The 23,470-nt window shown below is 34.5% G+C and overlaps 1 protein-coding gene across 6 annotated transcripts in view; it reads right to left on the reverse strand.

Annotated features, from left to right (window-relative positions):
* Cirl (Calcium-independent receptor for alpha-latrotoxin) overlaps positions 1-22,896 on the reverse strand; it is a 205,599-nt gene extending 182,703 nt beyond the window's left edge. For 4 of the 6 annotated variants that reach the window (XM_081762843.1, XM_081762846.1, XM_081762844.1 and 1 more), the window contains exon 1: positions 22,180-22,895. The gene's annotated coding sequence lies outside the window, so the exon portion shown is untranslated. Of the gene's footprint in view, positions 1-22,175 lie in introns of all 6 variants that reach the window. The other 2 variants (XM_081762842.1, XM_081762841.1) reach the window with 2 other exon arrangements.
* Positions 22,897-23,470: the final 574 nt, after the last annotated feature.

The following is a 23,470-nucleotide window of genomic DNA, read 5'->3' on the forward strand; positions in this document are numbered from 1 at the left end:
AGTTCACTTGGCAGGGGCTGGGATCGAACCCGGGACCCCAAGCACCAGAGGTGAACGCTCTACCACTGAGCCACCGCGGCCCCCATATTTGAAGAAGAGTTATCTTGCATATATATATATATCAATTCATCTTGAATTATTCGCGATTTTTTATACCTACGGTTAGTTCTGTCAATCATTAGTGCACATAATAATCAATAGCTTGTCACATGTTTTTCTTCTAGCACGATGCCAATAATTTTAGAACGAATGCATTGAATTTAGTGCACGGCGCACATAAAAACATGGGTCAATTCTACTTTAACAAATCCTAGATATGACAGGCACTTTCTTGTATTACCTAAACCATACGTTAAAAAAAAGACCTCCCCTCAAGTACATCATAACAATTTCATGTGTATTGGTTACTATTAAAAACACATACATAGCAAACGCTTTACTTAATATCTTCAAATGGTTTATTATATATCATAACATAGTTTTCCCTAAATAAACAATGTTCTCAAGGAAAAATTACTTCGATACTCTCAACTCGACAACCATTTAGTATTATTATCGAGTGGTGAGATAACCACAGTCCACTTCCATCATTCTATGAGTTTATATCTGGCACGCTTTGTCGCCAACGAACCCACTTCCACCATACAAACCTAAGTGTCAAAGTAATTTCTCTCAGAATCTACACTCAAATCGACTCGCAATTATTCTATAGTTATTTACACATACACACACGAAAGAATGTAAAAATGAGTTTTTTTAAGCAATCTGTACCTGTACGTGATATTTTTCGACGCCAGTGGTATATCCGTTTAAGCAGAATGTGTAACAATATGAAACTGCATTATTATATTTGGCACAATTCGATATGTGCCAAACGACATACTTACTTCTACTTTACTAACACATAATTCTAGTGTGAAAAGTACTATCATTTGACTCATTAATACAGCATTTCCCAACCTTTTTCAACTTGCGGCACACTACAGGTGTAACTTGAATTCTCGCGGTACACCCATATATATTACTATTATTATTGATAATATAAAATATCGTCTTATTTTTATGTGATTACTGATATCCTTCTTACAAAGAAGAAAGCTCGATCACTGATTTTTCCCCGTGGTAAATCATTATGCTTACTTTTCATTCTAATTTTAAAATAGAAAACAATTGCAATGAAATATACGACTCGGGTTTTTAAAAATCAACTTTCTCTTTCGAAAACTGTATCTAACCTTTTACTAAAAGGGAAGATCACTATATAACGAACAAATAAATAAATATACTTTTAAAACACAAATGTAGGCAATTTGTATGCATGTTTACTTTGTCGAATTTATTGAATGATATGTTAAAATTTCAAGTTACGAAATAGTCTGCAACAATAAAGAAGCAATAATGGTCATGACAATGATAAATACCTTTTTCAACATCAAAAATGTGCAGAAAGGTAACACAGTATGAAACTTAAAATTGTAGATTTATAGTAGAGGTTCATAGTAATGTGAAATACAAATATACATTTTTCCCTATGTCTTGCAATTTGGTTCCTATAAAATTAATAATTTGTTTCGATTTCCTCGCGGCACACCAGCGGCCCATTCGCGGCACACCGGTTGGGAAACACTGCATTAATAGATTTACATCTTTTACCTTACAACATCTCTCTGCGTATTTCGTTGGTTTTATATTTCAAGACTGACATATCAACCAGTCGCTATTAAAACAAAGTAAATAAATACGCGGAAATATTATACTATACGATACTGAATCATGTGGCTTTCATTTTAAAGCACCAAACACGCCGAATAAGTTCTTGAATATACAAACATGGACAAATTAACTTTAGAGTACATATACAAACAAGTGTTTCTCGTATTCTATTGATTGTAATCCGGAAATTAACGCATCGTTACTTTTGCTTTGCATTCGTCTTTTGTCATAATTTAAAAAAAATAACTGCCGACCACCATGGTAACGAGGTGGATGTAACATTGCACTATTTTAACCCATCAAGACAGGCAGTTTGTGAACACCGTAGTCTAGTGGTTATAGCGTTGAATTCCGCGTGGCTATTTTAGCTATTTTATAACATCCTTGCTCTGATGCGTCTGTTAGGGACAAGGTGTCGCAGTGCGCTGACCACGTGCTCGCCGCTAGGCTGGACGTAGTTCAGTCGGTCGCTAGTAGATGGCGCTGGTGCAGGCTTAGGCTCACAAATGGGCCGTTACGCCAAGTGGTTTGTTTTCTAATACAGGTAGTTTATACTAACTCCATCTGTTACATATTACACGGTATGGTTCAAGAAAAGTCACTTTTTTATTTTTTAGCAATTTGCGAATATGTGTTTGCTTGCTGTAACAAGTAACCATATTTATTTCCATCCATATGCATTGCATAGCTTGTACTGATGCTAATATATGGGCTTAGTATCAATGTGTACCGAATTTAACTGCCATCTGGATACAATCAATATAAACTATTTGACAGATTCGCAGATCAACGACAGAACCCAAAATTTATTTGTGACGCTACTTTGTGTGTGTGTGTGTGTGTGTGTGTCTAAAGAAGATTTTATAGAGTATATTATTATACAGTATTTTGGCTGTATTCATCTGAAATAGTTGTATGTGATTCGTGAGCGTCGTATTTCGAACACCCGATATATATATATATATATATATATATATATATATATATATATATATATATATATATATATATATATATATATATTAGTGTTTTTCAATTTGATTTTAAGTTTAATTATTGGAATAATGACATTATATGAGAGTTTACTGAATATGTACTGAATATATTTGTATACTTCTTCCTACTACTCAGCTTTAGTGTGTAAAGTGTACTTCGAAGTGCATTACCAGAGAATAACACAATTAGTTTGCATCATCCATGCAAGCAGTATATACCTGTAGATTTCTGAATTAAAGAGGGCAAAACAAGCTTATTTTCAATTTTGTTAACATCAGGCTTTCCAATGCTAATGTAAAAGATATATAGGATATCACCACGAGAAAATATAGGACGTTTTGTGAAACTGTGAAAAAGGAACATTTCAATTATTTCCTGGAACGTTTTGAAGGAACATTTGTGCATTTGGAACATTTTGAAAGAACAGGGAATAAAGAAACTCACATAACAATTTTTCTACCTATTGGAAGGAACATTTCAATTATCCAATAGGTAGAAATAAATGAGACAATCACATGGAAATTACACCAATTGTTATATGAACATACATTCTACTCTAAATATAACTAAATGGGTAATTATCTCGTCGCAAAATTTTATACGAGTTTCTTAGTGTTTTCGCACGTAGCTCACTGGTACTAAGGAACGACCATAAGGAAAGTGCGAAAAGGATCAGCGTCAGAAAATCAGTGTTTGTAAGTATACGTTTCCAAGATGTGAATAATTTCATCTGGAGTTAGTGCAAAAATTATTGATACCTCTAAATAAATTATTTACAACTCTTTAAAATCACTACTCCATAGTACTTTTTAATGCATATGACGAAACTAGTTTATTTTTTGTTCCATTTTGTAGGTGAATGCAGAGCTGTACTTGAGGGTACACCGGTGGTACACGCCGTTTACCCTATGATTAATCTTAGTCATTAGAGTGTACTTTGTGCCTATATCACCAGACCAAAAACACAAAATTGTTAGTTTTAGGCTATGGGGATAGATCGATGTAAAATGGCGTATTTTTGTTCTGAGACGATATCCTAGCGTTTTGAAGGTCGATGGTTCTGATATTTCACTTGTTCTCTGCTGAACAGAACTAAACTTGTTCGATATTTTTAAACTAAGGTATGAATATTTTCAATATCGTGCTAATGTTAATACGTAACTTTGAGCAATACAGAACCTATTAATTCACACAAAAAAATCATGTATTAATGATTCTATAGAATTACATTTGGACATAATTTTCTTATTTCTGGCAGGTCGGGCGCGATTTTCTCGGTTCCTTCTCGGAATGAGTTGGTTCTTTCTCTATACCTACACCCATTTACGTATGTCATTAATGGTGAGATTTAAGTAAGGAATGTCATCAAGAAAATAGCATGAAATGCTTTTAGATTATATATAGTAATATATCCTTTATATTTAAATTCAATTAATAAATTCATGCGTTGTACATTGTTCATTAAGAATGACTTCTATGTCCTTTATGACAATCATAGGTGATCACAAAACAGCGTATACCCTCTGAAAATTTTAGGACTACAGCACTAGGTGCATAAATATATTTTGCGCTAAATGTATATTGTTTGGTGTAATTATCTTTCAACAATAAGCAAGAAAGGACGAAACACAGAAGAGTCTCCATTCAACCACCCTACTGTGGAGTAAAAAAGGCCCTCCAACCACTCACACCTTATTTCCTTACGTTATTTTCACAAATGGAAGTAGCAATGCCACAAAAATATAGGAGGTTTCGTTAAAATGTAGGAAATATACAAGAACTAGAAAGCCTGTAACATACAAATGTTGGATGACACATAAAGTTTTAATGTTACACAATCCGTCATTTTGCTATTATACTACTACCACTTATTATTATTATTATTATTATTATTATTATTATTATTATTATTATTATTTACAGTGGGTTTGAGAACGAACTACAGATACTTGCTAGTCAATACAATAAACAAAATACTGTTACAAGTAGTTCAGTTCTGTAGCTGGTGTTGTGAGTTTAATCACTGAACCACCCATTCCTCCTCACTCCGAGGGTATAAATGAAACATGATCCTAAATCCAATAGTTTCATTCGCTTGCCTATGTGTTTACCTTTGTTTGCACGTTGTCAATACAGAATGAAAATCCAAACAACTAAATAAAATTCTTCCGAGAATATAAATATTTATACAAAGCGACACGCACCATGAGCTCACCGACAGTATTAACAAAGAGTAAAATGAAAGACTGTTGCGAATACCACGTACGAATGATGATTAATTTCTCTACGTCTGAGCGCCAACGCAAGCTCTCTTTACTGCTGTGTTAATTGTGAAGTGTGATGTTTCTAAACTTCGTCTACAAAACTTTTTTAATTTTCTATTTATTTATTTATTTTAGTAACTTCACGAGAAAACCGCAAGTAACGGTACACTTAAGAAAAAGACCGAAAGGATAAACTATATTCGTTTAGAGCAATTCAAATACAATCCACGATATTTCATTTTAGACAATGAAGTAACACTGCCATACCATTTAGAAAAGTTCAAAGGATTTTACATTTTTTAAAAATATTCTGTTTACAACTGAGAAATACATCATACTCATGTTATCAGGTTAAAGTGCAAGCATAAGGAATTTCTTACTCTTGTAGCTTGACCGAGCATATTCCATTACTATTTCCTATATCAACTAGGGTTTTCACCAAGCCACGTAATATTATCCACACAGATGCTATTTTCATTTTCTTCATTTTTGCTATTATTTTGAAAATATTTAAAAAAGATACCAGTTTTATGTCAAGAGAATAAAATCTAATACACTAACATGTTTGCATTAATCCCATATCCCAAATCTTGCAATATATGATGAAAGAGTCCATGATAAATGCAAGTGTAGAGAAAGGGAAATTCTCCGACAAAAACTCACGGACAGACTAGTTTATTCACCAGAGGCTTGAAATAAGACCTATGTCCCTGCGCATTAGATATAAAACGTATAAATATTTTGCCACCTTTCTATATCACCCATCATTTATTGCAGTTATTTCTCTCCTCCTTTTACCTTCCATCATATATTAATTATATATAACGTTCATTAGAAAACAATTACTTCAACCCAATGCCCTAGCCCTGTTTATTTTCCTCCTTTTGATTTCATCTTATGTTATTTTCATTACTAGTTCCAGCACTTTTCGCCTGGTTTTCCTGTTGATCCAATTAATGCTTTTTCATTCTTTACACCTACATTTCTAGAGCCTCTAGTCACTTCTCACAACTTTCGCGTATTGTCCATATTTCTGCTTCGTACAGTACACTTTTCGTCATATATATTACATTTTCTCAAGTTTTTGTTCAGATTCCACAACAAGAGCCACATAATCTGCCAACAGGATCGGCGCAAGTACTATGAGAAAGATGTGCGCACATGGGGCGTCGGTAAAACCAGAACTTGCTCTATCATTCTTATACTTGAAAAAAATTAAGTTTTTAGATTTTTTTTTTTAATATGTATTATAAATAATTTTGGCCTACAATGTACGTAATAACTACCGCTTCTGTAATAACACCAGTAAATACACAATACAGTTTCCCCGTTTCACTATGATAAGTGAGTACAATTCACTTTAAAAGTACGTAAAGTTAGCTCGGCTTGAGTTCAGTTGACTTTGAGTTTAACGTCCCTTTCAGCAGCGAGGCTATATGAGACGGGACCTACTAATTAACGTGGAATCGAACTCGGATCTCCCACGCCAAACGCGCGTATGCTAACCGCTTAGGTGCTAAGGTGCTGACTTCCAAATTCATTCCCCATGCGAAGAATGGGTACTTCAGGTAGTTTGTTATAATTTAAACATACGATTTGAACCTAAGTAAACGTTCACTGCCACGTTCAACTATTTGCTTTACAATTTTTCTATATAATTTAAAGTGCTGCTAACCTCCAAAGGCCCGCTTCATATTTTACGAAGTTTAATCGGCAACATTTATGAATGTATTTTTAGTACTACTGAAACATTACAAGTTGATCATAACGATTGCAACTTCTTTTTCATTTGGAAGTGTTCTCGTCACACGAAATTTAGAAAATTACAACAGAATTTGGAGATTCGTTTGGCTCAACCTATCGTACAGTAACAACATAGACAGCGGATTTCACTTTTTCCTTTCTTCAAAAACCCCAACAAAGAAACAAAGAACAACAAGCCGCGTGTGGGACAGCATATTTCTAGCTTCTACCGACAGATGGCAGGAGATGCTTCACGCAGCAGTCACTCGATCCATATCTGAGTTTTGATTCCACTGATGACGGGAAAGAGAAGTTTCATTGCTATTCGCCTAATGCTTCTTGCTTGTCTCTTATCAACTTCTATAATGTTGCCGCTACTTTCTGTTGCACTTACGGGGGAAGAGAAAAAATAAAAAGCAATATTATGATTTACAACATACACATGAACAAATAAAATCATCCTGTTTTGATAGAACTACAAAAATGTAAAAATTCACACTAGTTTTCAATTCATTTAATACCACTTTATCACATTCTGTTGAATCTTTGTATTTCTAATGTAAGAGTAGGAGCAATGCAATTATTCGCATGGAAGGTTTTGTGTAAGAATACGAGGCAGAAACTACTAGAAACTTCCTGCGCTCCCGGAGCACTACACACACGTTTTAACATTGTTAAAATGAAAAGTTCAAATAAAATATTTTACTTTACTGAGCGTGACCAGTGTCACAAGGAGACAATACATTAATATCTCGGTAGAAATATAAATAAAATGTTGTATTGGCTTTCTTAAGTGCGACAAATGATCTCTAATCTGCTGAAACTATTAGCGATCTCAAATTTAGTACAGTCTTGACATCTTGAATCAAAACACGGTCAAAGCTGTACGTCACCCTGAAGTATCTTGTTTCGGATAACCTCACTGCTGAAGAAATTCTAAACTTCAAACAAATATTCACAACAAATCATTTTATCATTACATGTTATACAATATGATTATCAAAATAACGAAACGCCTGTACGTTACGACATTTAAAATGTATAAGATTGTAACACTGAGGAGATGTTAGGATGTACCTGGACATCGTTAGTGGTCTGTTAGATGATCGCCTGTAGTATGTCACGGGGATCAGAACGGAGCCGTGTGTTAAGGCGGGCAGACGGTGATGATGCAAAATGGAAGATACTCTTCTGTTTCAAAAAGGACAATGAAGTATATCTGCCGAGAATACGCAAAGTGGATTATTGACGACTAAAATCGCGTACTATCTTCCAATGACTTTATCACCTTATTAACGAGGAACTACATAATTTATATGGTCTACCCAACATTGTTAGGGTCATCAAGTCTAGGAGGCTTAGGTGGGCGGGTCATGTAGCTAGAATGAAAGAAAGTAGAAACGCTTTCAAAGTCTTGACTGGAAGACCAATCGGAAAACGACCATTAGGAAGACCTAGGCGCAGATGGGAGGACAATGTTAAGATGGATCTCGCAGAGATTGGAATACAAAGTAGAAACTGGATCCAATTAGCTAAGGATAGAAGTCAGTGGAGAGCTTTTGTGAACGCGGCATTGAACCTCCGGGTTCCATAGGCCATAGAGTTAGTTAGTTAGTTAGTTAGTTATTCTCCGGAGAAGGCCTTGTTTATGTATGGAGGAAGCCCAATGAACTTGTAAATATTCAGTATGTGTATCGTGGTAATATCGGTTTACTTACAAAAAAAAAAAAAAAAAAAAAAGACAAGTGCTGTAGTAAAATTTACTCAAATATTTGCCGAATTTGAAATAAAAAATGCTCATCTATAGAATCTAACATAGGCATCTCCAATGTAACATCTTGTATTATATGTGCTCTGTTCTATTCAGTTACACACGATCTTCAAAACACGATTGAAAAAAATGTAGTAGTTTATTTTAACAAAAGTATTTTATCTTGTTCTTCGCGGTATGAAACAATTTTATGAAATTGCTTGTACGTATTGCGAAAACTAGCCTGGAGAAAAGTTTACAAGAGGAGAAATATTGACATTTTCTTAGACGAATGTTGTTCAAATACAGAGCAAAATTGCAACAAGTTCCCAGTTAAACTATTTCCGCTCTACTGAACAGACAATTCAGAATAATTCCCAAATATAACTTCAAATATTCTGCAGGACAGTGATGCCACCAAGCAGAGCATGCAGTATAACACCTACGACTACGCAATTCTTGTTACTCGAATGTTACTTTTTATCTTTATATACACTTTCTTCAGGCTAGTTTTTGCAATATATGTTTGCAATTCCATCAAAATATTTCATGCAACAAAAGAAATAACACCCAATATATACATTTAAAAAAAACTGTTAGAATGAACTATTTACAACCGCAATTTGCATATCGTCGTGTGTAACTTTTAGACAATTTGTTCGAATTTTGCATCCTACAACAAGGTCACTACCGCTGAAAGCCACCAAGAAAGATCAAATTTAGGGTGTTCATTTACTATGTAGCCAAAATCCACTGGTAAAATCCTCACACCTAAACAATGAAAAAAAAAGTCCATATGAACAGGGCGAAAAACGCTTTGTTTCAAAGTTATGGGACGCCGAAATCGAGAAGATTGTAACTTTGAGGCTGTCTAGCTCGAAAACTATGAGAGCATCAAAGGCGGTTAAAGAAATATTAGAGGAACTAGTACACTATCTATCTAAATAACCATGTTTTAGAGTTGGAACGTATTTTATAGAGGGTTTTATAGAGGGAGCTGCGGTATAGGTTTCGCCCTTCCACATCTCACTCTAGAATGATGTGCGCCGGTACAATCCAACTCTGAATCATAGGTATTTAGTCATTTCTTTTTTTTTTTCTGAAACTGAGTTATGTATCTATCACTTGTTATATGTTTGATCTAAAGGAATACCACGGAAACAGAATTTTGCTTAAAAGCTCAATACTTCATACTAAAAAATAGTACAAATATGGGACTTTGTATGCGTGTGTATGGAGCTTCACTGCACGTTTTACGGGATTACTCGAAACTAAGCGAAATGGATGTGGCAGTTTTTGATACTAGGCGCCTCATATGGACTTCTTTATTGTTTACGTGTGAGGATTTCACCAGTGGATTTTGGTTACATAATAAATGACCACCCTGTATATCTAAACAGAGAAAATATAGTTAGATAATTAATTACAAACCTAACTGAATAATAATAAATTATGCGTTGTATTTAATTCATATCGGTTTCCTGAGGAATGATCTCTTCTACCAATGAGAATATAAATCAGGGGAATGATCTGACTGCTTCATACTGCTCAAACAGAAACAAAACTTGACAAATCAATTTCAATTATAGGCAATTTTAAGACATAACTTCATTTTCAATCAAACCAGAGTCAAATTCAGTCGTAACTAAGTTGCAATTTTTCTTGTCGCTTTTAAGAAATATTTACTAGTGTGTATTTTTTTTTTTTTTTTGTAATAAATAAATATTTATGAGGATAATGTTATAACACACTAGACACACACGCTTAATTTTGCCCGAACATACAGTATAGAAGACAATCTTCTGAGGCTTTTTTTGACTAATTTAAAATGTGTGTATATTCTGAGACCGCAGTATATGCAAAATTTCGACATTGTCCCCCAACATCGCTCCCTTAGAAAAGAAAGTAAATAGGCTATAAATATCAGTAAGTGAAATAGCTCTTCGGATGAAATTCTGATTCTTATATGCTTATCTTTGCACCACAACTAGAAACACAAATTGGTAGAAAATAAACTAGTTTCATATGAAATACATGAAAGAATGAACAATGACAGAACAAACCTTATTTGCAATATTAACCATCTTGAGATTCAAAAATTACGACCAGCGGCATTGTATTCGCTAGAAACTTCCTCCTTTCGTTTAGAACTGGCCGCATTATTCTTTTATTGAATGTATTGAACATTATAGGACAAGTTTTAACCCTGGAATACACAGGGGGGTGCTGGAGCACCCCAGACGTTATACTCATCGCCATTGTGGCTCTGTTCTCAGACACATTGATTGGTGCTTCCGTGTATTCTCATTTTGGAGCATGACATTTACGGTGGTGGGTGTGAAGCAAACTGTCTCGTTTTAGAAGAGAATATATTCAAGGGGTGGGGCTATCCAGCACCCCACCTGTGTATTTACATATGTGAGATTCGATTTTTGACAAAATTCGCTTTAGATGCTTTGCGTGCATATTTGTTTAATTGCCTGATGGCGAAAGTGTGTGCAGGTTCAAGCAAGTTTACAGACTCTGTACTGAACACATTAGAAGAAGATTATTATTCTGAAGGTAATTTCAGTGAGTCCGAAGACAATATTGAAGTATAATCGGAAGTCGATGATGAAATTAGTGAAAGTGACACGAGTGACACTGAGGGCAACATCGAATATGATCCAGCTATAAGGAAAGCCTCTATATTAGGAAGAAACGGTCACTAATGGAATTCTCAACCATCCGTTCGGAGTTACTAAAAAATCGTGGGTTGCAGTTAGCTAGACCCTACATGCTGAAGCGCCTCAAGAAGAGTCTTCCGACTAATTTGTCTATTGGTATCAGAAATATCCTTGGAATTCAAAAAGAACTGTCACCTGTAATTGATTCAACATCTAGTCTTCCAGAGCAAACACGATGTCGAATGTGCCCTAGGAATAAGGGCAGAAAAACTAAATCTTTTTGTTTTAGATGCAAAGAGCTGTCTGCGCTGAGCACAGAAAGGAAGTCTGCATTTCGTGCAGTAAGGAATAACTGTGTCTGTTCAAAAATACATACAAACTCTTATTGTGTATTCTTGTAACTGATAAAGTAAAATAAATATATTTAAGTTCGTGTATTATAATTTTAGTAGCGTTTAATTATATGGGGTGCGTGGGTGTGTATTCACGTCAGCTTTTTTTTTTTTTTTTTCTGTGTATTCCAGGGTTAACTTAGTAAGAAGACTTGTATCTCCCAAAGTGTATAAAATGGGAAAAGACACATTCAGATTTGAAGACAACGGATTTTTTTTAAAACTACAAATGTATTATATATGTACAGCATGCTTCATCCACTTAAAACTTTAAATTCTACATTGACATTTCTTTACATTCAAACAACTTAAAGATGTAAGATGTCATATCCAAGCTAATCGCCTTGCAGGTAAGGGTATAGTCCACATCGAAACCTAATAGGAATTTACAAGCCGAGGTGAATCGAATTCAGAAACTTCCGAAGTGCAAAGCTGTGGAACACAACCTCTGCTGTCAAGCCAAGCGTGTCCCTGACGAAGTCTGGTCACCCAATATAAAGATCTTTATTCCTTAGCGACGTCCACCGAATTTCGTTTAGATCCACCCAGTAGTTATCGAAAAATGAGATATCACATACAAGGCGAGACAACACAAAATATCGAGAAATAAGGTACCACATACAAGGCGAGACAAAACGAGCCGAGTTTATGCCATGTCGAGCCCGACCACTAAATATAGCATTTTAATTTTTCTTGGCCACAGACTATTTGTCTACCAAATATGACTCAGATCTGGCCAATCAATACCGAGAAATAAAGTACCATACAAGGCGAGCCTAGCCTGGCCCTGGTCGAGCTCCGGTCTTTATTTCTTGGACGATGGGCTACTTGCCCACCGAATTTCGTTCATATCCGTCCATTAGTTATCCGAGAAAAAAGTATCACAGACACATATACACCTGGGGTGAAACTATTAGCTTCCGTATGCTCACGCCGGGAGCTAAAAGTAGAAGTTGTTAAGACAATAAAATTCCTGACTTGAATAACAGTAAGCCAACGTGCTCTACAAATCTAAAGAATAATTTTGAAGACTTAAATTATGTTGTAATTGTAAAATTCTGTTTATAATTTCCGTGACTATATCTCTAAGAAAAAAAGAAAAAAGGCACTAAGAATTTTCAATGAATTTTACACACACACACACATATGAATGTGTGTGTGTGTGTGGTTTATTTCTTAAAAAATAGAAGTTCGCTCATACCACAATACATGCTGTGAAGAACGAAACTAGTGCTCACTGCAGTTTCTTTACAAATTAATCTTAAAACGCATCTCCCACTTGATTGAAAAACTACGGAAATGCAGGCAAAATAAATCTGAAAGTCACGATGTCTTGCTTTGAGGGAACCCTGAGATATTACATCAACCAGGAAACTTAAAGTGTTAGAAAAATAAATAAATCTGGAAGATTCCACACACGTAATCATATGTTAGCTTGCAGTACACAAAAGGGAATTGTTTTAAAACGGATACACATACACCATAAATGACTATTTTTCATCCCCGTATCCATTATTAAAAAAAAAAAAAAAAAAAAAAAAAAAAAAAAAAAAAAAGACAAAAGAGTTCAATGGTCTCCCACAGTCAAAAATTCACTTATCTGTAACTCGTCCTTAACTTATCTCGTCATATGCCAGTAAAAACACATTGCACTCCCACTAGTGTAAATTATCAGTTTTTTCTTTCTTTATCGGAACTAAAAAAATAACATTTCTCTAGATGTCGGAGGCATGTTTTTCATTTTTTCCTTTAATTTTCTCCGCCTTGCATGTAAATATTTTACTCGTCATCATGTATGTCCTTCCTCATTTAACACTTCGCACATAAATTTACAGTACTCACAAAGCAACACCGCACGGCACATGAAATCACTAGCTCTCACAAGTATTTCTACATATTTTACGTTAAGCTAGAACACACACAGAAAGAGTACTAAATTCACTACTCTGATGATTGTTGCGCATATTAATGCAGATTTTATATACATATACATTAGAATTTAGTATGGATCATCTCATGAGACAATTCAAGAAAATTGAACCCTGACTTATACCTACGTAGAATAGAAAGCTATCAGCAATACTTGACAGTTGGCAAGTCAGTGACAGTTATTTTTATACAACGGAACTATGTTATTAACATTTGTATCCGTTGAAAACTTACAATCTTGATTTTTGTGTTTTCCGAATACATATACAGCACACACAGAAAAATGAATTTTGTCTGCTTAATTCACGCTTACCCTCAATCAAGGTTTCACGAACAGATTTCAACTTTCAACACTGACTAACGTACACATCCTCGAGAGAATTAAATTTTTATTTAAAAAGTTACATCCATATTTTTCTTCTTTCCTTTTCTTTAACGCTCTTATACGTGCTGTTTTATTCCGTGTTTTTAATATCATGACAAATTCTAATGAACTGCCAGAAACAAGTGTTTTTGTGATCCTGAAATACAACGTTTTCCTTTCAAAGGAAACACGACTAAAGATATGTCGACTGAGTCTGATAAACATTGCTGTGTACACTTGCAATGTTTTAAAGCACGCAAATATACAATTATCCCGCTTTCATTAGACCAATGTATGAAACTACATACATACTGTGAAGTAGCTGTCGCATGTTTTACGGTTAAAAAGGGCGAAGGGTCTGCACTGTCCAATATTCGCCTAGATCTTTTAAATGTTTGTAAATCTAGAAATATGCGAATTAATCACTGAATACTATCTGAATCATTAAAAAAAAAAAAAAAAAAATCAACTGAAGTGGTCTACTTCCTTCTGCCTTAAAAATATCCTTATTTTAATGTATAATGAATTTAATAATAGTTTCACAAGTGTCCTTCTTTATAGAAGTTTTACGGTAACTTCTACATGTATTGGTACTGTACATTTGACACACAGGACATAACGGAAGTTTGTATCATAGTTGCATACACAATTTTCTTCTTTTATGCAACATAAAGAAAAAGCCAGTGACACCCTTAAAAGATTTAAAAAAAAAAAAAAATGAAAATATGGTTATCAACCACTGAATTTACACCAACAGAGAATTTACAGTCTTTCTTAAAGCTGTAATCAGGGATTAACTTTATTTAATAAAGAACATAACACCTCAGTTTATTCCAACGTTGAACTACTTATTCACATATTGTAACAATTATTTGGTATGAGCATTTCTTCCGTATGTGTACGAGGTTAATACTTCCTGTGTCGTGCGATTTCCTTTGTCAGGAGAGTATTGATATTTTTTTCTTATGGCAACCAGGAGGCAGTAATGTCTGATCATCGCTATGTATCTTCATAGTGGATAACAAGTCGCATGTGGACGCCAAAATGAAGATCACTTTGAAAACATAGTAACATGTTATCAATTAATTCAAACCTGGAACTGCCAGCTTTTACTCTGCCCGAGAGGTATCAGGTTCTGCGTGATCTACAAGCAGCTTCATGCATTAGTGCAAATTTTCATATCTTCCTCTCACTCTACATTTTTCTACTACTTTTCTACTTAAAAAAATGAAATGTTTCGGGAGGTCAAAGATCATGTATAATTAAATAATCTTGAAGACCTTTTTAAAACACGCATATAAATAAAGGAATAGCAACGACATGGTCAAAAGAAGTATATTATATTTCACTTCATTAACATCACTATTTATTTTCTACTTAAAACCAATTGAACATTACATCTACTAACACACTCGGCTATGAATATAACTGAAGAGGTACTCACGGAGATTTTCCTACATTAGGCCAAATCCACAAATTCTCTCACTTAAATTAAGTCTGTGTTTAGCATGTCAGCAAATTTAAGAAACTTTAATTACGAAACGTACGTCCCTCGATATAAGTTACGTTTATCCTTTCAATACCAAGGAGAATTTTTGTCAAATCGAACCCGTTCTGTATATTTTACGTTCTTTTAAGGTTTTCTGTTTGTTTACTTGCAGCTATGAATATTTCTTTTATTATTTCATGCACAATGCTTGCAAACTATAAACTATTATCCACACTTGCCACTGTGGCCATTTCCTATTGTTCTTGAGATATTGTAAGTTTAATTCTCTGCATTTTTCACTTTTTTTTTTAAGTTTTTTCCTCATGTTTACGCTTAGTACAGTTGGTTCGAATCATTATGACATTTCAGCAGTAGTCGTAGTAAGTTGTAAATGATACATATACTCCTGATATCTATTTGCTTCCCACTAGTATATTCATAAGGAATTTTCTATAATAGCTTAAAGAAACAGGAAAAGATAATGGTTATCCTACCTACCAAAGAGGAGATAATACCATTTTTAACAATAACAAACGACTAGTACTCTTCCACTATTTAAATTGTATTGTTGCAGCCAAATTTCGATTTCAAATGCCACGTCTGAGCTAATTGTAATACATTAATTATACTTCTTGTTAGGAACTTCACAATGCTTCTCAGGAGACTAGGGCTACATGAGACGAGTTTACAGTTGAGCGTGGATTACGTTTTATTGAAATTTAACATTCTCCTTCAGCACCAAAGCTATACGAGCCGGAACCTCTTGTTGAAAGTAAGATCCGAATTACTGATCCGGTCTATATCCGAAACAAGTATCCTCACCAAGAATTGAACCCAGGATCACGTGTACAAGATGCACGAGTGCTTCCTACTCGGTCACGGAGGTAACCGTACTACACGAAGTAGCACTGAAAATTGAACGGGGTCTCCCGCACCATAAGCGGAAGAGAGCATTCTACGAAATAAGAAGAAACTCTGAATTCAACTTAAGTTTTTATAATTGCCCTGGAAAGAACTTAACACGAATGGGCATAATTTTAATAATATATTTTAAACTTTTTTTTTTTTTTTGTAATTACACCGGTTGTAGTTACGTTTAAAATCTTTTAACTGAGCACTTACGGAATTGATGTAGGTTCTTGATTGCTGTACGAAATTGATTGCTAATCTGGAAGAAGACTTATCTAATTTAATTTCTTTCACAAAATCAGTTTCTTTGGCAGATTCTGTTACTGGCATAGGAAATCAGTGTCATGGCCGTATAAGAACGGATTTGTATCACACAATTAAACTTAAGAAAATACTGAATCTGTAAAATAAAACACTACGAACAAGCGGTAACAAAAATTTCTTGTTCGTGAAAAGATTTAAGGAAGAATTTCGATTTAGACTGGAAACATTCATGAATGTTTCTGATTAAAACTAATTACAAACAGCGAAAGAAGGAAAATACAAAAAATTACAAGCACCTTTGTGGTACATAACTTTTACTGCGTTCTCTATCATTTGAGAAAAAAAAATGGTTGATATTTTAATATTAAGAAAACTGCATTAGTATCAAACTAAAATCAGAATCTGCACCATTACACCATATAAAGGGATATTTTAATAAGTCCACTCATTAGTTTCTTTCGCCATTCCTGGGTAATCTGGACCGAAAATTGTCACCTTTTAATTCACGTCGCTCTACAATGCCTCATAATGCTAGGCTAACACCGAAATGTCTTTACCCCGCAGGAATTGACTTCTGGCTTATGCGAATCAAAGAAGTACCATTCGAATATAATGGCGCTTTATTTTATTACATATTATTTCATAATTAAGTATATTCTGCAATAAGACATATGTAATTCAAGTTTTACGTACATCAAATGAACTAAATTTAATGAAAAATAACTCATGCAGGTGACTTGAAAATCATATCTCATGCTATGTCTGAAGCGCATACAACTTATATTCTACTAAAAAGTAATTATAATTAGCAACTGTACTAATAATAAAAACAAATTTTCTTTTTGATAAATATTTTTAAGTATTCATTCAATCAAGTAGCATTCTAAATAAAATATTCAAATATTTTTCTGTTAATGATCTCTTCTTATTAAATATAGGCCTACTAAGACTGTCTTCCAAAGCTAGAACAAAAAGTTTATCGAAAGGAATATTACTATCGATCTATGTATCTAGAAACAAACTACCGGTATTCTTTTAAGATATAATCAACTTACAAATTGTTTGGCTTAATACTTCTTAATCTTCAATATTTTAATTTTTACTAAAAAGATTCTGATAGTTCAGTTAAATATAGAACGACCATGGAATTGAAAATTATGAAATACATTTGTGGTTCATTGGATTAAATTACTAATAATATTTTTAAGACAGTTTTTTTTTTTTTTTTCAATATTCAGAAAGATGAGGAAAGCTTACGACTTATATATTAACGCGAACCAATAGTGACACATGCTGGGTAACACATTATACAAAGTTCATAATCTATATATTAAAATAATAACAATAATAAACAAAAGTATAAACTTCCTATACTTTAAAATAAATGGTCAATCATCCGAATGCTGAAAGACTTCAAATCAAAATTTGTCACGTAGTAACGTTAACACGACGACATTAAACTATTTTCTCTACCGATCTTCTGTCTGAAAATACAGTTTGTGACTTGTAAGACTGGACGAAACTTGAGGGTAAATTTCTTTTTGAAAGTGCATTCGACAATGTACTTAAATCAGTCCACACACAATACGACACACGTTCTTCACTATCACTTAAATTGCAAACGCATTTTACAAGCTCTAAAACAAGTAACGCCAAGTGTTGAAGCGATAGAAATGAGACACCTGGCACACGCTGGAGTACTGAATTACCTCCGTCAATTCAATGTATTTCAGTACAGGGGATGGAGAATAAACTTTTGTTTTTTATTGTAAAGTGTACACAGAAAACTATGGACATGTATATATACTACAACAAGCAAATGTCGTGCCTTTGCTTACTCATATAAAGCACGTTACACATACCTAAGAAGGAATTACAATGTCGTAAATGTTTACTGCCAAAACTCCCAACACCTCACATCATTACGAAATTTTGATCATTGCTGATCAAGTATGGTATTATATTTGTTAATATACTTGATAATTTACTACACCTTGCTTAATACAACATGTGTAACGGAAGTTGGAATCGGTTTAGTAGAACGATTCCAAATATTTGATTCAACTTAATACACTATCCACTGAAGCGTTTCTCGGACTCTTTTTTTCTACTTGGATTGGAATGAAACTCATCTCCGGTACTCTAACTGAAGTAACTACCAGCTTCCAATTGTTTAATTTGTCCCCACAGCATAATTAATAGTAACTCTCTGACGTTTGCAGAAACATATTCATGTCAGTAATTCTCAATATACTTTACGTATAGCATACCTGAAATTGTTCCAGTCCAATTTATTAAAGAAGCTCATAGATTACATAATTAGTCATACTCGTACGCAAGTGTCTCTCTCAATTCAGTGAGTTCGCCCAGTTGATTAATTCATATTATACACTCTACTCTTGTTACCTACTTTGTAGTAAAAGCTATCTTGAAATCTAACATAACTTTCCTCGAGCATGACTAGAAACGATATTTAATACCAGATTCATGAAACTATTCAACTACCTGCAGCTTAGTACAACTTGTGTCCAAAAGGATCAACACTACGCGGCCATCTGGTATTGTTTGCCTACGACGAAGAAAAATAGTGTGAGCGCATTCGGTCAAAACTGTAGATACTCAAAGGTGGTTCGCCTAACTATTCCAATCAGCTGTACTTAAAGTTTGATACTACAACCCTTAAAAAAGCATTATTCACAGTTCAACTTGCGGCATGAAATTCATATACCTCTTACGAACCCACAAGTACTCCTAAAAAAATTTGGTCCCTCAACCAGTATTAAAATCTATGTTATATTATAGCGGCAAAAATAAACAATAGAAGCAACGTTGAAACAACAAAATAAAATCAGCTAAAATAAATTAACTCTATTCTATATTGCTCTTATTTAGTTGAACTGCTGTTTTAGTTTTGAACTTACAAAATCTTCAATGATGGAAAATAGAGAACTATTATTTGTTTCATAGTTATGTTTGGCAACGGGAGTTCAAGTGCAGGAAGTACAATTGAGGTTTAAAATAATATTTGATCCTTTCCAATAATTAAAATACTATTTTTTGATTTGTATGAGAATTGTCTGTTTCCTCTGCTTACGACATTTCCTTTCCAACTAGTATTGTACAAATTAAAATTCTTAGAAAATAAGTAGCAATCATTTCGTAGCTACGATGCAATCTTTTCTCGGAACACATTGGAAGAAAAGGAATGCTAGTGCTCATCTCGTTCCTTACGAAGAATTTGTATACGCCTAACAGAAATATACAAGCAAAGCAAGTTCGTTTTTCCACAAAAGAAGTTTCACTTTTCACATTACGCTGGGAAAAAGATACTTAAAAAGCACGCGTCACGATTTTATAACAGCCCTCTTCCTTTTCTCTAGCTTCACTACACACTAACATCTAAAGTTAATTTTACTGACAATCGCAAAAGGATATAAAATGCACACATTCGATTTCATTTTCTTAATTCGCGCTATGACTATAATTTTTGTTGCATCACAATATGATTATTGATTCACCATATTTTAACATATTACTCATAGTAAGACCTTGATCTCCTATTTATAAGCAATAATAATATATATATAAAAAAAGGATCAGGTTGATTTAATTCATTATGCTCGCGGCAATGTCAAGTCTAACAAGTATATATCTAACTACCATCGACGAAACAAGCATTAACTTTCACATGTATTTATACGTAACTTACAATTGCGCTACCTTCACGAATACCCTACATTTTCCTCCATTATTTTAACTGTGGTTAGTAGTTGCATCTATCTACTTGTAAAGTTCACGTTCCATACTTATTTCAATACGTGAACTTTCTACGAGACAGTTTGATAAGCTAGCTTCCTGGCATCCCTCAAAATTCTTGACTTATTTGATAAAAGGAAGGGGAAAAAAGCGTTTCTGAGCAAACTTATATTTTAAGAAACGCATCCAGATGTAACAAATTACGATTTTCTTTTAAAGTTTTGTTCGACCTTGTAACCTAAACTAAAAATAATAATAATTTCACTGTTGAAAACTTTAATTTACGAGGTTAGCTGACGATCTCTGTGCGAATACTTTGGCACTTTTACAAAGTTGAACGCATTTGTTCCACTAAATGTTTCATACTCAATCGTTAATAACTGTTTATCTCAATTTAAGCGTACATAAATCAAGCATCAGGGTCTAGAAACTATGTACACGAACACACATATATATGAACGCGCGCACTCCATATATCCACATGTGTCAGTTAATCATAGTACTTTGAGAATTCCTAACATTAATTTATATCAACTACTAGGAAGAGTATAAAACAGAAAACAGCTGCGTTAATAGAATCCCATAACAACTGATTTAAAAATTTCGTTATTCTTAATGTGTATATCACATATGTCCGTTATTTTGCTCCGTAAACCTTTAGGCCATGACTAAATCGTTAAGCTCCTAATTACTCACATCTGTACATGTTCTCACTGAGATATGGCAATAAAATAAAAAATAAAAAAAAAAGGTTCGTAAATTCAAACATATACAAGCTCTCTATCATGCCAGTTCAAAAGTTTAAAACACGAAATATGTACTCCAAATTTAATTCAGTGTCGATTTATTTATTTATTTACTAATTCAGAATTTTTCTCGCTGTAGCTACATAAGCAATCGAAAAAAATAATGAACTGAGATCCAGCACTCCTATACAGTCTCACCTTCGTATTTATAAATTCGCTTCGAACAAATGGAAACACACTATTATGTTGTTTGCTTCAGATTAATTTCAAGATGTCCAGTAATGTACAAGTTTTCATCACCATCTTGTACTTTTAAAGAATATACACATTGTCGCTAATCTAAATTGAAAACCTACTCAAAACGCAAACCACTTCTTGTATCCAGCTCTGTATAGTTCATCCAACGAGAAACTCAAGTTCAGCGCTCCTACAGCGGCATCTGCAACGGGCGTCCAATAATCCTCTTCCCGTGACGCCTCAAGGAGCATCGACTGCGACGGAACGATAACGACAGTGCAGCCAATGCTCCATGGTAAGTACCCTATCTATGGCTATACTACGCCTTTAAGTGAAAACACGATCGTTGCGTATGTGCCCGTTATTTTTAAAAGCTTTCTACATTTTCAAATCATAACACCAACTCAGTCTCAATAAAAACATACAATCTTTCTATTAAATTCACAAATTCATTAACTACGAATTTCTTTGATGAACAACTGCTAGGGATACTTTTCCTAACCTAAGTTAAGTTCCAAAAACTTAACTGAAAGCCTTTAATGAGCCGTGCTTCCCGAAAAGGAAACCAGGCGTCTGATTTAATCTTAATCAAAATCGTAATTGGAGAATAAAACAAAGCAAAGATGGGAGAAGATTCTCTCCTCTGATATTTTTTCCCAACAATGTTTCTCGATATTATTTTTTATAAAGTTTTCGTAATACTAATTAATACTGTTTTGTAATTTAAGAAGTGCATCATACATAGCATCACGATAATCCTATCTTAAACATTATATGTTAAAATAAAACTGCAAATAAACACTTACCACTTCGTAGCTGCGGGATGTGACGAAAATCAAATGCAAAAATAAACACATATACTAATTTTGTAATCGTCATGCGACTACATCACATACACACCACAAAACACAAACATTCACAAGATGTAAAAACTGCATTTTTCTTTCATTGGCCTACCTACACTTTCACAGAATAAAGATGATCCAAGTTCTTGGCCTGGTCATCCTCGCCTGGCTCCTTGGTCGCGGAACGGCCGCTGCTCCATTGGCCGGCAAACACGGGTGTAAGACCCCCTGGCAGAACGATAGCCACAAAAGGGAAAAAGAAACTTAAACTGTTATGAGTTTTTCTCGAAACATAAAAATCTTCGGATTTTAATTTCTATGAACAACTAGAGGCTTGGCTTTGGCTTGGTCTGTGCGGACGTCCCTCGCCTCCAAGCCGAACTTTCTTGGTTTCACATTTCACCACCCTCCTGAGCGAGAATGAGAAAAAACCCACTGTTATGTTCTTGTTTTGTTTGTCAGATGTTCACTCTCTCTTAAATCACAAACAAATATTCACAACAATTTAACTTCCACTGTAGGTTTATTTATGTACGAGAAGAGAACAAGCACAACAAACTGTCCGCTATGAACACTCCGTGACGATCCGAATACGAAGCCCGAGAGCATCCAAACAGAAACCTTCATCACTACTCACATCACTCCTTTAAAGTTTTCTGGGGGGAAAAGATCCGGCAATCCTTTCATCATGTTTTCATTTCATTGCACCTTGAGTACAGAAACAACTTTCAATACAAGAAAAGACAAGTTCCAACTATTTAGAGCCTTTGAGGCTTGGAGCACTACAGATAACACTCTCTCCTCCGCAAAGCTCTTCCTCTACTGGCTGCAGCCTAGGCAGGCGCTGTTATTTTAATGAGACTGGTTCGACCACTTCTTGTCTGTTGCGCCACCCGATAGATGTCCTCAGCTCAGCCTTTCCTACTAGCTGTAACATCATCGTACAGTGTTGCCAAAGAGAGACATCTATTTTTTGTTGGAAGAAGGCAACCCAGCGTAGCGGAGCGCTGAGCAGGGGGAAAGAACCTACCGTACCACGCCGTTAGCTGCAAGGATCCAGCGGAATCAACACAGGCAAGTGCCAGAGCCACATACGTTCGTTAACATTACATGGTCAAGCTTTCCCCAACGACTGAACCACACGCAACCAATTATTGGTAATTGGACAAGACGTCTTTTTGACACATCGCTATGCTCAAAAAAATAATATTCTATTAGTTAGCAAGAGCACAGTGAATTTTAAAAACCGGAAGCATATATGTATTCACCACCCTGGTAGCTCTCTTCTTCCTTGTTTTTAATTTTGGGATTTCTCTCTGACTTGAGATGTTCCTAGATCCCCAGCCTTAAAAATACAAAAAAAGAAAAAAAAAATATTCCAGTTAATCTTATTTATGCTCACAACAA

The sequence above is a fragment of the Thermobia domestica genome, chromosome 6 (genome assembly GCF_964235325.1).
Source record: "Thermobia domestica chromosome 6, izTheDome1.hap1.1, whole genome shotgun sequence".
Taxonomy (NCBI): Eukaryota; Metazoa; Arthropoda; class Insecta; order Zygentoma; family Lepismatidae; genus Thermobia; species Thermobia domestica.